General features: G+C 48.7%; 1 protein-coding gene across 2 annotated transcripts in view; it reads left to right on the forward strand.

Moving 5' to 3' along the window:
• The window catches only part of LINGO3 (leucine rich repeat and Ig domain containing 3), a 109,543-nt gene that overhangs the window by 17,528 nt on the left and 73,785 nt on the right, over window positions 1-18,230 (forward strand). For both annotated transcript variants that reach the window (XM_030540646.1, XM_030540647.1), the window contains exon 2: window positions 17,822-17,926. The gene's annotated coding sequence lies outside the window, so the exon portion shown is untranslated. The remainder of the gene's footprint in view (window positions 1-17,821; window positions 17,927-18,230) is intronic.

Raw genomic sequence — 18,230 nt, forward strand, 5'->3', positions numbered from 1 at the left:
TAGCTAAAGGTTAGATTTTTGGGGCGGGGAATGGTTTCGACCAAAATAATCTGGCGAATTTGATGCTGCATTTTTTTTCTATATGTTGGGGGAGGGAGGAAGAGGTCCTTCTGAAAAATGCCCCCCAGCTGCACTCCCAAGGGGAAACATTGGTAGATAAAAAGAAGCCTCTTGTGTTTTAAAAGCCATTTCTTGTGTTAAATGTGCTTGTACCCAGAGATTGTCCATTGGATGTACTTTATCAGTGTCTCTGGGGATTTACGTTGGGGACAGCTCTAGGCTAGCGGTTCAAATCCAGTGAAGGATGCCCCCAAATTGTTCCCCACTGATGGCTTTTTGGTGACCAACGTGCAGTAAGGTGAGGGCCTCAGTACAGTTCCTAATAGCCAGGTAGCCAATCTACCTGAAATGAAAGAAAACCCTACTGCACTGTCATTGAGGCAGGTTGGTTTGTAAATCTCCACAGGACAGCCAGAAACTTGTGTTTCTGGTGCCTCTCTTCTAGGGAATGGAGATCTTCAGTTCCTCGGCTGTCAATGTGGTATCATTTTTGCAAGCCCTATGTATTGCACTCAATGCAAAAGTTATAAGAGACGAAGAAGTGAACCAGGACATGCCTTCAGACTTTAACCTTGAAAATGGACTGTTGCCAAGACTGTGTCATTCGCCAGTTGGCCACCAGGTGTCTTCAGAACATCTCCCCTGGCATGGGTGTCAGCGGACACGTTGCCGCTTCCTGATGGGTTGCTTTGCTATTGGTGTTTCCCCAGTGGTGAGCTGGAGCCAGTTCCCACCAGTTCCCAAGAACCGGGTTCTAAAATTAGACCTCTGCGGAGAACGAGTTGTTAAAGGGCCAGGGGGTGGGCAAAGAACTCCGGTCCATAGGCTGGATCATCCTGTTGCTCCCAGGATTCGCAGCTGGGGAGGCTGAGGTTCCCCAGCCCCTCCTCTGTTTCCCCCCAGCTGCAGCTTGGCCAGCCGCTGACACCAGCTGGACAGCTCAGCTGAGCTTCTGAGTCGTTCTGCTGCTTTGAGCTGCAGGCAAGGTAAGGGGGGGTTGCAAGCTCCAGGGCCATGGGGGCGTGGGCAATTTTCCCCAGGCCCTGCATGGGTCCCTGGCCCCACGAGTATGTCTCCCCCGCTTCCGCCCCCTCCCCCTTAAATCAGAACTTTTTATAGGGAACCAGTTGTTAAGATTTTGGCAGCTCATTGCTGTGTTTCCCATCACAACCTTTAAAGGTGGGAAAATGTGTGCGTGCACGCACGTGCGCCACTGCCCTCTGCTGGATGGATTCAGAACTGCTCAGCGGTACCATAGTTAAGGCACTTTCTCCTTCAGTTAAGTGGCAGAGGCTTGTGCTTTGAGATCCTAAGAACACGGGTTCTATTCCCACTGTCGCCGCGAAGCTGTGAGCGGCCATAGCATGCTGCATAGTGACAACCATGGCACTCTGAGGATGGCCATGGATTTGTTACCATATTATTTTCAGCCTACAGATTAAACGCTGCGTCTGAGCAAGGCAAAATCTACTTGGCAGCATAAAAACTGGCCAGACGAAGCAAATTCATAGACTAAAATAATTTTAGTGCTGTGATTAATAGACTGCAAACTGCCAGGCCAAATACTCATCCTCAATGGAAACCTATAATTAGACCAAGCGCTGATGTAAAATAGAGCCCCGAGGCAGCCCAGTAGAATTGTAACATAAACTGAATCGGAAGAAAAGGTTCCTGCAGGAAGAAGCAGAGTAAACCCAAGCTGTTGACTCAAATAAGATCTGAATTGACTCAAAACAAATATAAGGAGGTCACAGCCCAGGGTGTCAAACGCAGACAAGGAGAAGCAAAGATCTGGGCTCCCAGAACAGCAGTCACATAAGATTTAAGTAGCCCGCAGGTTGACCCTTTGCAGAGAAATGAAACCTAAGAAATTCTAGGGGATGCCTTGATGTTTTCTTATTGACCACTTCAGGGCAATGGTGCATCAGCCACTGGGCTGACAGGGCCCGTGCCCAGGGGCTCCGACCAACTGGGGGCCCCGGAATAAAACTGTGGAACACCAGTGGAAGCCCGAAGCCCCAGCTGCTGAGTGGGCAGGACGGGAGAAGACCCCGCACCCTGACCCCACTCCCCAGCAGAAGCCGCGGGAAGGGAGAAGCCCCACCGTGGCAGCGGCTCCTGTCCCCTCTCCATGGCAGCAGCCATCAAATGGGGGAAGTCCCGTCCCCTGTCCCACTAGGCCCTCCTCCATCCCCAGCAGAAGCCACGGAGAGGCAGGGGAAGCCCCCACACCCGACCTCACTCTCTGGCAGAAGCACTGAGTGACGTGGGAGATGCCCCAGCACTCCGACCCTGGTCCCCGAAGAAGCACCGGAGATGGCAGGGCAAGCCCCAGCACCCAAGCCCCCTTGCGCCCCAGGGCCGTGGCACAGGGACAGAACTTCTCCGGTCTTGGGGCCGCAGTGGGGGGAAGCAGAAAGGAGTTGTGGGGCTGCAGTGGGGGCTGGACTGGGGGGACTCTGCGTGGAACAGTGTGGGCCCCGGGGAAGGGGCAGAAAGGGGTGGGGCCATGGGTAGGGCTGGAGGCAGGCCTGCAGGCGGAGGGGGTGGGGGGGGGCCCTCACTTGCTCTGGCCCAGGGCTCTAGGAAACCTTAATCCGCCTCTGCTTCAGGGGACAGCAAGGAGGAAAATCTCTTACATTTTTATGGTCCCTTCATTCTAAGTGCTTCCCATGTGCATTCCCGCTACTGAAAATACACCAGCCACCTTTGGGTTAGAGCATGGCAGTGGCTTACCCCGTGTTTAATTTGCTATGAAAGAGGTGCCGGGGCTTAAGCAAATGTTTTTGCATAACTGACACGGCAAGCCCAGGGGTGCCGGGGCTCATGCCTGGCACAAATTAAGCACTGGGCCTAACTGTGCACAGCAACGCTGCACAACCATGTCAGGTTGTGACATGAAGAATTCTGCATCTCCTTGAAGGGAACATGTACTTACTCAAGATAGATTTAGGCCAGGTGGGGTCCTGGTCACAAAATTGAGAGTTGAACTTTTGTGAAGTTCTTGGGTGTTTGGATGTGGGGTTTTGGGTCAGCCCTGTTGCTATCTGACACCTTTTCTCTTGGAAAAAGTGCCTTGGGGTCTTTGAAAACTGCCAGAAGAGGTCCGTGAGGTGTAGGTAACGGTGTCTTATTTCTGTTCGGCGCTTTTAGATTTCCAGGAATGTGACGTTTTGTGTTAATAAGGCCTGGTACACAGCAGAGAGCCACGCCAACACATGCCTGCTGCCCATGGGAAATACCTTCCCCTGTATAAAGCTGATTTATGATGGGCTGCTGGCCGACGCTGCGGTTTTGAGTCAGGATACTTGAGTTCTGTTCCTAGCTCTGCCTGCAACTCTGTGTGACCTTGGGAAAGCCACATCACTTTTACACAGATGGAAATGGAGGCACAGAAAATGGGGAATAATGGCACATACTTATCCCTGTAAAGTGCTATGAGATCTGTGGAAGAAAATCATGATTATAAATGCTAAATATTCGTATCCTTCTCCACCTCTCGGAGGGCACTGGGACCATTTGTCAGATGACTAAGGTAGCAGATTCTCTAGTCCTTGTGTTTCCATCACACCTTAACCACCGCTTCATCCTTTATTTCAACAAGGAAAATCATTCAAAGATTGTATTTCTCCCACCCTTTTCCCATCACAATACCCACACCCCGTGTCTAACTGCGCGTTACACCTTCAGAATGTCTAATGGACATTAAATTTACCCTCACAACAGCATCGGTAAATAGCCAAGACTTGTATGAAGTAAAAATCTGAGGAGATGTGCTGAACAGAACGATCCCAGCCTGAGCGGCGGTGCGTCCTCACAGCGATTCCGTCATGACATAGTGATAACACCGTGAAGCAGGTGAATTATCACACTCCTCAGCTCACAGATGGAGGAACCTGAGGCCTCACAGTAAAACAGTGTCTGAGTCCATTCTGGCTGGCACTCCCTTGAACCTGGACCTCAGATCAGATCCAGAGTGATAAACAAGGGCTGAGTTGCACGGTTTGAGGCGAGGTGGCCATTCAGTGGATCTTCTGGGATTTTTGGTCACCTTGGCTGGCATGTCTGAGTGACGATTGTGTCTCTGCTAGGTGGAGAGGCGGGACGGAAGATGCGTGGTAGATTAATCCCTGGTTCTTGAGTCCCCTTTCACCAAAGGGATAAGATAATGGATTTGTTGCCCACTGTTTAGGGCAGTTTGGACACAGAGGGAATATCTGCACTGCAATTAAACATCCGTGGCTGGGCCAGGTCTGATGACGCTGGCTTATGGGGCTTGGGCTGGGGGCTGCAAAACTGCTGTGTAGACGTCCAGGTTCAGGGACCCTCCCCCATCGCAGGGACCCGGAGCTTGGGCTGGAGTCTGAGCCTGAAGATGTACACTGCAGTTTTGTTGCCTTCAGACCCAAGCCCCGTGAGCCCAAGTGAGATGACACGGGCCAGCCACGGGCGTCTAATTGCAGTGTGGACATGCCCTGGATCTCCAACGACGCACAGACAGAGCCACTTCTTAGTTCTCCATTTAATTCTCACTCAGTCTGAATAACAAGTTCCTCAGTTTCACTCTCACTTCTGGGCACCATCTGGTTTCTGGTCAGGTCATCTTTGCACAACAGATCTCACCATGGGAGACCAAGAGTACCCATGGGAGGGAGTGTCTATCTCATTTACTCCACAGTCCTGACTCAACGCAGCCAGGATACCTGCTCGCCTTTCAATGGGTCAGACCCTCCGGTCCTGTGGTAACGATTGCTGTTGTAGGAACTCGGGATTGGAGAGGATCCACTGCAGTGTTTGCACTAGAGAATTTCCATCAGCGCTGTGATGCTGTACTCTGGAGAAACAGACCATCATACGTCCACAGCTGGATCTCCCTGGTTTCTCAATGGGATCCTTTACTGATGGAACCCGTCAAGGTTGACACCATAACGTTCTACCAGCCAACTACCTGTTGACTCACGTTGGCCAAGGCACGTCCTGGAGCCATCAACTTTTGAACAAAGATAAGCAGCAGGTAAGAGTTGGAAGGGAAAGGCCACTGTAATCAAATACTGATCCGGGAAGGGAGAGCAGGATGGTGCATTAGCAAACTGAAGATTAAGTGACATAAACAAAGTCTAAATTATGACTTTTTTTTCCCCCCCGAGCAGGAATATTAACAAACTGTGACAAACCAGAAAAAAAAATTCTGCCTTCATTAATCCTCCCGCTCATGCACACGGTTGACATCTTGACTGTAGCCTTTGGTCTGCTCCTCGCTCCCAGCGAGGCTCAGCACTCTCGGTTCTAGACCCTTAGTGTTAGCCGGGCTCTCATGTTAATCAGAGAAGATCATTTACAGGGCACATGTTATGCAAGGCAGGGAGACGTATCGCTGCTAAGTTACTTGCAAGGGAAAAAAATTAATTCTTTCCTTTTGAGGGAATCTGAGCTGCTGATTGGAGCTAGATCTTTGTTCTGCTGTATGTAGGAGGGAGCGTGGTGGTGAAAGAATTTCTCTGCTGGTCTCTTAATTCCTGTAGCTGTCTCAGAAATGGGGGACTTGACACCCAGCGATTGGTTGCAAGGTCTGCTGAGAGAATTGGCCACACTATAAGGCTAGCGCCTCGATAATTGGTCAAAATGGGGCAGGCTTTAGGGCAGATTTCCCTCTCTAAAGATGGGGTTAACAATATCTGCCAGCAGAGGTATTAGGTATTACTGAGCATCCTCCACCAGCCTTAATGGGAGTGGCACTTGTGGAGTGTCTTGATTTCTAGCTTGATTTTATTGGGTGGTTGGTTTGTTGTCTGGACGAGCATCTCGAATGTGGTGGTGGTTCTCCCAGACACTCTACCAGGGTCTTTATATCAAGCAGCATTGGCGTTCAGGTGACGCAGCTTGACAGAGCAATAGCATCTACTGCACTTCTGCAGGGCAGGATTTAGCTGCAGCAATGACAGAGGAGAAGAATGATGGTTTAGCCTTTGCTGTCATGTAGGATTCTAGGAAACCCTTGTGCTGCATCTGATCCTGTTCACTGCCAGCAATGCTCCATCCTGCTTCCTCTGAGAATCATGATGGTCTATAGGGGGAGGAACATCTGGGCACTGGTGTGTTAATGGAAGAGGCCAGTGCATATTTCTAATGGTTCAACAGATCTTTTGCTCCTTGGTCCATGGGTTAAGGGTCCATAAAGGATGTTAAAAGTCACCCATTGCATCGGGTTTAAGCCTTAAAAATGAGAGAGAGGTTTTATACAACCCTACTCTGGTCTCCATCTCTGAGTATATTCCATGCCCCCTCTGCTTGTACCCACTGACACCAGACTTGATGCCATGGAATCGTCTTCTGCTCCAAACTCTGAACCTTCTTCCATGTCTTCCTCTAATGTACTGGTTCTCAACTTTTTTTTTCCACAGACCACTTGAAAATTGCGGAGGGTCTCAGCAGACCACTTAATGATCTTTCCAAAAGTTGTTTGTACCATTAGCTAATGATTGTAGTAATTAACTTTTTTGTTTTACAAATAAAAGCACACGACTCATTTTCATATCAGTAGTTTTACCTTTCTAATGCAATTGATGTGCCCTCTTTTCCATGCCTCGTCAGCCCCTGAGCTGGGGCTTTGAAGGAGGGGAGTCTCTCCCTCTCTCCCCCACCGCAGCAGCCCCCAACCTGGGGCTGGGAAGGAGGGGGGGTGTCTCTCCCCAGCAGCTGCAACCCTGGAGCTGGGGAAACTCGCCTCTTTCTCTGGCCGCCGCAGCCTTTCAGATCCCAAATTTCCCCCTATCCCCTCTTCTCATCCCATTGTCCCCTCCCACCTATCCCCTATTCCCCCCAAGGCCACCACCTCACCTTACATGTGCATCCTCTCCAGGGTCCTCGCACCTAATTAGTGGAGCCACTCCTGCACGGCTCCACTAATTAGGTGAGTGGCCCTTAATTTTCTCGTGTGCAGCCACACAGGCAAGCATCTTAGAGGGAATTGTCCGTGGACCACCTGAATGGAGCATGTGCACCACAGTTTGAGAACCTCTGATCTAAAGCATTATGGCTTCTCTCTCCTCTTTTCACAACGCCCACAAGAAGTGAGGAGTCGTTTTTCATTTGGTTTAATTATGTAGCTCCCTTTGGATTTCCCACCTTCTCTGTGCTCATCTCTTACGGTAAAGACGGTCTCTTTGTGTCTCATCCAATGCTGGGGACACTGGTGTTGTATCACAACTAGTAAACAGATGTTGCTTTCCTCAGGAAAGCCAGGGCAGCTACATTTTACTTGCTACTTTTGTTGACCTGTCTGTGTCCTGTTTGTTTGTGCAGAAATGTCCTGTGTGGGGCCTCGCGCCAAAGCTTTTCTGCGTCTGACATCAAATAGAAAACATCAATTACAAATTAACAGCCGTAACAGATCCCCCTGTGTGCTAATAGCAGCAGCAGCAAAAATTACCTGTTACGACAAAGGTCAATCAGAAGCCCGCCCAAGCCAGTAATTACTTTAAACAAGTCTTGTTTCAAATGTGTGTGACTTACTTTATATACAATAATGTATTGGCTAGGGGAGGTGTGCTAACATTGCCCTCTGCGGGATGCCACTGGAATAGCTCAACTGTGGGTCAAAGGCCCTGTGCTACTGCCCTCTCTCAATTTTTTTTCTCTGACTCAAGCAGTAGAACTTGCTTTAAAAGTGCACACACCCCTTCTCCACGGCTGCTGTAAATGTATAGACAGTAAGAATCCTGAAATTCCTGGGAGGGCCCCACAAATTTGATGCAATATGTTTTAGCTGCAGAGCTGTTGCTTTGCTGTTCTCGTTTGTGCCTGTAGCACCAAATACACACACACCTACCTGTTATACACTGCTAGAATGCAGAGATGGAAAAGAATTAGGCGGTACCGTCAACCTCCATGCATTCAAACAATCATGTGATTTGGTTCTAAAAATCTTGGGAGGGGGGTTGTTTGTTTGTTTGTTTTAACTAACCAATTTAGTTCCTTTTTTTTTTTTTGGTTTGGTTTATTTTGGGAGGGTTGTTGGTGATGATTTTTTACCATCTGGCTTTTGAGTTGTTAGGATAAATGAGGCTCATGCTTTCAAGATATTTCTTCACAGCCATGAGGATTAGAATATTTTTTTAAAATGAAAGCAGACATTCGCACGCAATCAATCACAGGACTCTAAGAGCTGGGACTTCAAGGAAAACACTAAATAACAGCAGACTTGGGGTAAAGTTGGCAACACTCGGTTTCGCCCGATTCTTCCACTTCATCCCCAATCAGGAGATTCTCCAAGGCCGTGCCAGTCTCGTTTTAAAAGTCCCAAGCAATAGGACTGCACCACTTCCCGTACTGAATTAATTCAGCTGAAATATCAACTTTTTCTCCCAGCTGTTCTTGATCTCCCTCTTTCTTCTGCTTGGGGTGTTTGTGCAGAGACCATTTTGTTTGCATGCTCTGTCCCTCCTAAAAATCATACAATTTCCAGCCTCCCACACTGCCCTTTAAAGCAGTAGTTCTTCACCAATGGTACGTGTGTATCCCTCAGAGTACTCGGAGATCTTCCAGCGGGTACAGCCACTCATCTAGAGATTTGCCTAGTTTTACAACAGGCTACATAAAAAGCACTAGCGAAGTCCGTACATATTAAAACTTCATACAGACAATGAGTTGTTTATACTGCTCTACACACTGACTTGTAAGTACAGTATTTATATTCAAATCGATTGTATTTTATAATTATATGGTAAAAATGAGAAAGTGAGCCATTTTTCAGTACTAGCGGGCTGTGACACTTTTGTATTTTTAGGTCTGATTTTGTAAGCAAGTCATTTTAAAGTGAGGTGAAACTTGGGGTACACAAGACAAACCAGACTCCTGAGAGGGGTACAGTCATCTGGAAAGGTTGAGAGCCACTGATTTAAAGTACTTGCAAATGGAAATAAAAGGGATTCTTGCCTTTTTTTTCTTTTCTTCTACTTTATGATGTATAAAGAAACCCTGAATTTTGTTTTCAGCACCCCACAACAATCTCTACTTGCTTTTCACCTTCGAAGAATCCGGATTGTCAAACTTCAGCTTCCCGTGTTTTCACTGGAGGTATTCTTGGAGGACCAGAGAGCTGGACTGGGAGCTTTCTTAGCTCTTAACTGAAGAGGTTCGGGCTGTAACAAAATTATGTAGATAGCTGTTACTGCCCTCCTACTGGGTGGACCTTGTCAGGCCTGTTCATGTCTATATATGGTTCATCTAATGTCAATGCCAGTTGCGTTCTTCTGTGGGGGCAGCTGTTGTGGATGCAGTACGTTACTGGCTATGGCGTCACCATCGGTCTGGCCCTGCTCCCCCTGAAGTGACGGGAGTTTGCCACTGGCTGCCCTGGGAGCAGGACGGAGCCCTATGTACGACATGGCCATAGCACAGCATTTTGTATATGTGTTCTTCCTCCACTAGGGAAAGGAGAGAGGATATAGTCCCTCCCAGCTGTGGCTGTGGGGAGGGATGGTTGGTTGTGACTGGCTGGCGATGGCTCTTGGTAGGAAGGAGCACAGTGCAGAGGCTGAGGCATGAGCCTAGAACTCAGTCAAGCCAGGTTCAATTCCTTGCTCCACCCCAGACGTTGTGTGTGGCCATGTGCAGGTCACTTGGGGTGGGATCCGTTAAGGGACTCAGGCAATGCTGAGCGTTACGGCGCCCCGGAAATCTCAGGAACGGGACAAAGCCGGAGTTAGGCTCCTGCTACAATGAACGGGAGGGAGAGAGGCGCCTCAGAATGCGATCTACAAAGCCAGCCAGCTGGGAAGCCACCTAAGCTAGCCAAGGGGATGCTGACAGGAGCAGTGTGGACTAAGGCCTACCCCCCTCTCTCAGCCAGCTGCCTCTGTCAGTGACCCACAAACAGGATCTGGCTCCCGGGGGTCCTGCGCCGAAGCTGGTGTTTTGAAGGAACACATTAGGGGCCACATATAGCGGAGAGAGGAAGATGGGAACGGTGCTGCTGCTGCTCCCACCCCTCTAACTTTTAGCCCATGGTTAGAGCACTCACCTGGGATGTGGGAGACCCAGGTTCAATTCCCCCCTCTCTGCCAGAGGGGGAAGGATTGAAAGGGAGGGTGTCTCTCACCTGTCGGGAAAGTGCTCTGACCACGGGGCTCGGGGATATTGTGAGGGGGGGCTCCCTGAGTCTCTCCTGTTGAAGCTGCTACACTGAATAAATAATGAAAGAGTGATCTGGAGCGAGGAAACTGGCCCCGGGGTCTCCCATCTCCTCCCTAACTACCAGATTGCAGAAAAATCCCTCCCTCCCTCTTTTTAAGTATTTCTCCACAGTGCAGCTGAAACCGCTGGGCTAAAAGTCCTCCCTTCGTTCTTCCGGGCCTCAGTGCCCCATCTGTACAGTGGGGATAAAAGCCCTGCCTTGCCTCGCTGGCATGCATTAAAGATTGCAGGGATCTCTGATATTACAGTAAGGGGGAGATACAAGGGTAAGACTTCAGGGCAACTGCACCTGTGTTCCCCACTCATGGTCCACCAAGGGCACCCACTCTAGGCTCGTCAGCTGTCACCTCTCTGGGGCAGAGAACCACATCTCTCCCACTCCTGACCAGGATTTATCCAGGCTGCACAATTCCCTGCCTGCGCTGTAATATTCCCAGCCAGCCACTATTTCGCTAGGAGGGTGGTGAAGCACTGGAATGGGTTCCCTAGGGAAGTGGTGGAATCTCCTTCCTTAGAGGTTTTTAAGGCCTGGCTTGACAAAGCCCTGGCTGGGATGATTTAGTTGGTGTTGGTGTTGGTCCTGCTTTGAGCAGGGGGTTGGACTAGATACCTCCTGAGGTCCCTTCCAACCCTGAGATTCTATGATTCTAAGACTGGAAGCTAGCTAATAAATGACAGTTCAGCAACAGAGCTGAAGGATCAGTTTGTGAAACCACAGGTGATCCTTTCAATCCATGAATTAAAGTGCCCTGGGTCCCATTTCAAAGGCAGTTGAAATTTATAATAGGTTTCCAGACAACAAACTTAGTCAACTTGAAGTTTAAGGTTGCTAGGAGACATGAGTTACCTAAAATACCTACCAAGAACATTACAGTTGAGACCCTAATCATTCAAATGTATGGAAATGATCAGTCAAAGTAATGGATATGAAGAGTCTAATGCACTTAAATTCAGATGTTCTTGTAAAAATGTAATTGTGGCATTATCCTACTGCTAACTGTGTTAGGCTCTGCAGAAGGGTCTGAAGGCAAGGTCAGTGCCCCAGAGAACTTGCAATCTAGGTAGAAAACACACAAATGCAGGAAGAGGGGTAGCGGGCAGCAGGAATTGACTATGTATTGAGCATTCCATGGGTTTTGTTCAGACGTGATTTTGGGGAGAGAAGGGTAAAATACGCAGGTGTTTAGTTTGCTAATGCGGCACGTTAATGTTTGCATTAGACCTTCCAAAAGCAGCCTTAACTCTGACCTGAGCTATCAAAACCCTGTACTTCTCATTTCCAGGTTTACTTACTTTTTTAGATTGAAAAGCCTCAGAACATGCTCAGCAGATAGAACACCATGATATGTGACTATAACTGCTGTGCCGTGAAATACCTAAACAATAGGCTGTGAGGAGTACATCTCAATTATCCCATTATTTAGACAATACAGAAGCCACATTGTTTTGTGTCTATCAATGGTATGTAACTGAAACGTACAGTCTCGCACCTATTCTATAAAATTTGTAGTTCCTCAAATTTCGAACTATTTCTGAGGTATTCATTCTCCTTATAAAAATCCTGTTATTTGGCATCCTATCGTACCTGTTACACAAATCAGTCATCTACTGTATTGCACAAAAACAGAGCATGAAGACAGCAGGATCAAAGTTCAGGTTGGTTGGGGAATGTCTAATGGACCATTTTTCTATGTGTGTGTTTTTTGTTGTTTTTTTTTTTTAAAGAGAATGTATGAACTTTAAGGGACTGGGAACTTTTCTGAGTGACTTTAACTAATAATCTCCACACATTTTACCTAGGGAAGTGGATGGAGATTCCACCTTAGAGGTTTTTAAGGCCGCCTTGACAAAGCCCTGGCTGGGATGATTTAGTTGGGGTTGGCCCTGCTTTGAGCAGGGGGTTGGACTAGATGACCTCCTGGGGTCTCTTCCAACTCTAATCTTCTATGATTCTATTATTTTAATATTTAGGCATCCTTAAAAATATAAGCCAAGAATGTTATCATTAATGTCACTTAACATCTAGAATTTGAGGTTAACAAAGTTTTTTGTCTGAGAATTTCCATGGGTTTTTAAAATAACCACATCTTGAGCATGGATGAAGATTCTAATCTAGGCCTCCTAATCCCTGTCATAGATAATGTGGGGCACTGAGTGTGAGAGAGGCCCATGGTGGTGGGGGTCCAGTGCCCAATTCCCAGTGCTGCTCCCCCTCTCTTAGAAAAGATGAGCTTGGCAAGTCAGCTGCACCAGAAAGCTGCCCAGCATGGGGAATTTTAAGTGATGCTTCTTTTTTCCCCAGCTATTCTCTGGGTGAGTTTGCTGCACATAAATTTTGTACAGCAGCATGTGTGGTAGAGGAGAGGGGGGGTCCCAGTTCAGCAAAACACTTAACTTTAAGCACGTGCCTCCGTCCCATTGACGTCAGCGAAGCAAACTCCAGCGGAGAATTTGATCTCTCGTGCATCGCCATCATACTGAATTAAAACTAAGTCAAGGGCAATATTGTGACGGTTGAGCCAGTGCCCATGGGAGTGGTAGAGAGCATGGACGTGCTCTGTCTGACAGTGTGTTTATACAGCTCCCATCACCGCAGGAGCAGAACACTTCCCCGAGGGGGCTCTTGGAGCCATGGTGTCAGAACTAGAGCAGGGCTTGTCTTTATTGGTATCTCGTACAGTGCTGAGTGCATTGGTGCTTAGTAAATAATGAATGTTAACTCCGTTTTTGCAGATCTTGATAGCGCTGACAAGACCAGGCAAGAACAGGGATGGGCCTGGCATTTACCAGCTTGGGTGGAAGCTGACACACTTCAGCTCACGTCCCTTTGCCTTTGACAAAAAGCTCTTTGATTATTTTCCCCTCCTCCCTCCCTGCCTCTCCTTCCCTGATATTTTCCTCCCTTCTCCCCAGTCACCAGAGGCTGTCGTTTTGAAGAAGCCAGCCAATGGGAAACCGGGGAGCAAGTTGTCCCAGGGTGCGCTGGGAAATGCAACCCACAGGGGGGAGAAGGCAGAAGTCACGATTCTGGGAGTATAATGCAGCTTGCCGCAGCGCTGATTACAGGGTGGGTAAAGCTTGCCACCTCCAGCTCATTGTTCCAGGAGAAAGCAGTTGAGTGAGGCGTGAGAGAGACAGTTTTCAGGTGGGTAACTGATATGTGAAACGCAGGCAGGCTGTGGGAATAGGCTGCTTTAGAATACCCTGTGCTGAAGGTGATATCTGATTGCCTAGCAGGTCTCCCCAGCCAGGCAGGAGTCCCAGGTAATTGCAGAAATCGGGGCTTGTTAGCGCCATGGCCCTCGTTCATATTATAATAAAATGGGCCCAATCCTTCAGCCAAAGTACAGGCCACCAGTGGCTATTAGGCAGGATGGGCAGGGATGGTATCCCTAGCCTCTGTTTGCCAGAAGCTGGGAAGGGGTGACGGGGATGGATCACTGGATGATTCCCTGTTCTGTTCATTCCCTCTGAAGGCCTGGACATTGGTCACTGTCGGAAGACGGGACACTGAGCTAGATGGATCTTTGGTCTGACCCAGTATGGCCGCTCTTATGTTCTGCTGGGCAGAGGAAGGCAAGGTCTGTAGTGGCCTGGCAGACACCTTCTCAGCCGCAGTCAAGAGTGTGACTAGGAAACCCAGCGGATGTCTTGGTTGTTGCGAGCCTGCATTGCAGCTGGCAGAGTTTGGTGGCACAAAGATTGAATGGGCCATGGAAAGTGAACTCCTTCCCTTACCCATGGGCTCTCCAGCTTCGTGTCAAGGCATATGCCCATGTTGCCATAGAGTTTAAGGCCCGAAGGCACCAGCAGATCATCTCATCTGACCTCCTGTGTATCCCAGGCCACCACTCCCAACTCAGCTACCCGCCCACCAACCCAAGAACCAGAATTAGACCAAAGGATTATAGCCCTCAGGAGCCCTTAGCCTGTGATACACAGCCCTACTGTGTACCAGAGGCAAAGAATAAGAGGGAGCATGGTGCACCAGTGGCTGGGAATTAGTGAAGTGAGATGTGTCCAGATGATCCCAGCAAGCGACCTTCATTCTGTGCTGCAAAGGAAGGTGAAAACCCCCCAAGATCACCACTATCGTGACCTGTCAGTGTCCTCAGGATGAACCAGGCCTTCTCTCAGCAGGGCTGCCAGTCTGGCACCTTTCCCCAGTACTAAATTCATTTGTAGAAAAAGAGAACACATACAGCTGGTTATAGACTGTATTTTCAGATCTCGGTTTCAGCTCCTCTCTCATTCAGCTACAAATCCCCCGTTGGATCTAGATCTGCCAAAGAGGAGGCTCGGATTTATTAAACTGCTGTTACAGCTTCTGTTTTCAGGGTGTTGTCTTTTTATCCACCTTGTACATTTCTGTCCTCCTTTGATGCTCCTCATGGCAATATGCTGAAGATCTGAGAGGAGGGATCAGTGGGAGAGAGGGCTTGGAGATGGGAAGGGTGCGTGGTTCCCTGGCCATACACCCCAAAGTGAGGTCATGTTTTTTCATTCACAGCCTGAATAAAACAACTCTGTGAAAGCTCAGCCTAGGTTTGGGACCATTTATAATACATAATTTGACACTAGCTGGCTCCCCATCCAAAGAAGGGAGATATTTACAATGAATAAGACCTTTTTTTTTTTAAGGCACAAAGTGAGTTTGAAATGAATCCAGTGAATTAATAAATACTCTAGTAAAGCCGTACCAATGCATGTTGCATGAAGGGACTTCCTATCCTGCAGCCCTGGAGTGGGCAGTATGGAACTTAAATTCATCGCTTCTACGGCCAGACGGGGCCACTGCAATCCAAGTGAACTAGGCTGATCTTGCAATCTCAGCAAATTTAGGCTGGATCAGAACCTGGATGGAAGTTGCAGGAAGTGAGCTTCAGGAAATGAGAGGCTTGATTGGGTAGGAAGTGCTTTTCCTTCCGAGTCTGTGTTGAACTAGCTTGGTGCTGATAAGCAGGGCAGTTGACCCAGGCGACTGCCTGGAGTCCCGGACTTGAAGCAGGTGCTGCGCTCAGGGCACCAAGGTGTTATGCTTAAAAGAAGCACACGGGATCTTGTTTAGGGGAAAAGGCAGTACACCTCATTTATTGAAGATACAGTAATTAGCACGTGCATTCAATCACTCACACACACACACTCTCCCACCAGTCGATGTTATAGTTACTAGTCCAGAGTCCAGATAAATCTAGTGGCCAACTAGGTTGATCATGGGTAGGCGGGAGCCGGATTCCGTCGGGCACGACACAACCCTCTGGGGAAGTCTTGGCAGGATGAACCCAAAGTTTCATGGCAAGGCACCCTGTTTATATAGTGATTTTTCCCTCATTGGGACCAATGAGTTTTGCACTGTCCTGCTGTACTCAGTTTGATGTTTGACAAGTGCTTGGTTTGTTTTTTTTATTTTAAATTGTTTCTGTTTTCCTTCTTTTCATTAAGTGTTTTATGGAGTTCTTTCATGCTGGTTTTGATTACAGCTATTTTGTCCTCATTGATAGGTGCCTGTCTTATATTTTAGAGTTGTCAATCTGCTTTTCTTTGATATTTCAACAGGGGCGTGTTGCAGCCTGCAGATGCCCTTGTGTGTCTCTGGTTCCTCCCCAGACCATCTGGTTCAGTGATGGCCTTTACATTTCTCTTTTAACACACACACTTTTTATTCACACACAAAACAGAATTAATTTACGCAAAACATTTTGAAGGGGAACATCACGTTGCAATGCAAAAGAAAACAAGCACGGCATTCTTTGGCTACGTCTTCACTACTCGCCGTATCGGCAGGTAGCAATCGATTTCTCGGGAATCGATATATCGTGTCTCATTTAGATGCGATATATCAATCCCCGAACGAGCTCCTGTCGACTCCGGAACTCCACCAATGCAAACGGCGGTAGCAGAGTCGACGGGGAGCCGCGGACATCGATCCCGCGCTGTGAGGATGGTAGGTAACTTGATCTAAGATACTTCGACTTCAGCTACGCTATTCACGTAGCTGAAGTTGCGTATCTTAGATCGATTTCCCCCCTAGTGTAGACCAGCCCTTTGACTTATTTTACAATGCTAAACTTACAACACATTGGTGACCCTCGAAAGTCTGTTACTGCCTTGAAATTAGTCCAGACACAAAGAAATTCTGGTTGATGCATTTCTACCAAGGGTGGCTGGCAGGATACAGTTAAATCATATCATTATTATTTATTCTAAGTTATGCAAAATACAAACATAAAATCCTACTACTGCAAGGACAGGTGTTCAAGTTTAACACATGGCGGGTGGGCACTGAAGGTGCTTCTCCCACGGGGCACCCTTTGGCCTAGGTCGGCCCTGCTGGTAAGCAGTGCCATCCTTCAGATGTGATATAAAATATGAGGTCTTGGCTAGATGTCATTCAACATTCATGGCTGGACAAGTGGTGCTAGCCCCAGCACCCAGGCCAAAACCCCAGTGTGGGCAAGTGCATCCTGCCTCTCTACGCTTCTGCCTCACAGCCTCGGTGGATGTCATCTTCGCTTCTGTAGGGGGCGGGACTCAGCAGTGTGGCGCCTCCTGCTGGTCATCCAGGGAATTAGCGTTTCCAGCTCCGGAGCGTCCTCTGCAGGCCGGTGTCCTGCTTGCCGCTGGGCCTGAATCTCTCCTGGACCCCAGTTCCCCTTTCAGGCCAGAGTGCTGCCCCCTAGCAGTACCCCCTCCACAGATCTGGCTCTCCCCTCCCTGGGGAACCCCCACCCTCTATCACCACCTCGCCTCAGTCAGTGGCCACTGCCAGTCATCACCTAGCCCCCGCTCACTGGGACAGACTGCAGTATAATTGCTACTCATCAGGGGTTTGGACCTGCTGCCTCTGTCTATCCTTGGGCTGCCCCTCTGCAACCTCAATACCTTTTCCAGCCTATAGCAAGGCCTGCAGCCTGGAGGGTTTCCAGCCTGGAGCTCCCCAGCTCCTCTGGCCTTTTCCCCAGCCCTGCTCTACTGTAGGTACTTTGCTCTGCTCCCAAGCAGCCAGGCCCATCTCTTCCTACTGCCAGAGAGACTCTGTCCGAGCTCCTGGCCCACAGCCTTTTATGGGGCCAGCTGTGGCCTGATTGGGGCATGGACCCAGCTGAGGCTGCTTCCCCAATCAGCCTAGGTTTTTCTCTACCTGGAGCAGCCCTCTCCCAGGGCTGTTTTAATCCCTCCGGGCAGGAGCAGGGTGACCACCCTGCTATAGCTTCCCACTCTTAATTCTTGGGCAGCGTAGTGGTGTGCTGCTAAGCAGCTGGTGCATTCCACCTAGCGATGTTAACCTTTCCGTGCAGGGTCCAGTGACCCTTCCATTTCCAATGGATCCTTCAGGGTAAAAAATACTATGGAAACAGGATTGTTATTCGTATACCTATAAATGGCAGATCTGAGAGGGCCTGGGTCAGATCCAGAACCGTATTGCACTTCAAGGGGAAAGTGCCTTTCCATTGGCATATGCAGTGACTTCAGTGCCTGATTGTAACCCAAGAAGACTGTTGAGAACCGCTCCCTTGGGAGGCTGTAGTGCATGATTATTTTTTGTTGTTTCTTTTGCTTTCTCCAGAGGATCGCCGACCTGCTGCGCAGAAACGTTTGCCATGTAAAGCTTCCCAGCCCCCACATGCCCCAACGGACCCAGATGTTGGTACAGACTCAGAGCTGCAGAACGGTGAGTGAGTGGCTAGTTCCTGACTCTCCCCGTGATGGGAATGTGACTGCTCGTGTGATTCTGTTGGCTCTCCCCATGGACTTATTGGATTGCAGAGCTCAGCAATGCCCCAGTGCTTATGTCATGTGATATTAATGATTTCCTAGGCTTCTTGTAGATTACAAAGCAGTGGAGAGCTCAGGGGATTGGTTGGATGGAGCCTGACCTGGTCTGTGGCTGGACAGAGGTTGATGCTGAGGGTTTGGTCTACTAGTTTAAACAGAGAACTGGTTTCTAATTATGGTCCTGCCCCTCGCTTCTTCTG

Source organism: Gopherus evgoodei, chromosome 22 (assembly GCF_007399415.2).
Source record: "Gopherus evgoodei ecotype Sinaloan lineage chromosome 22, rGopEvg1_v1.p, whole genome shotgun sequence".
Lineage (NCBI taxonomy): Eukaryota > Metazoa > Chordata > Testudines > Testudinidae > Gopherus > Gopherus evgoodei.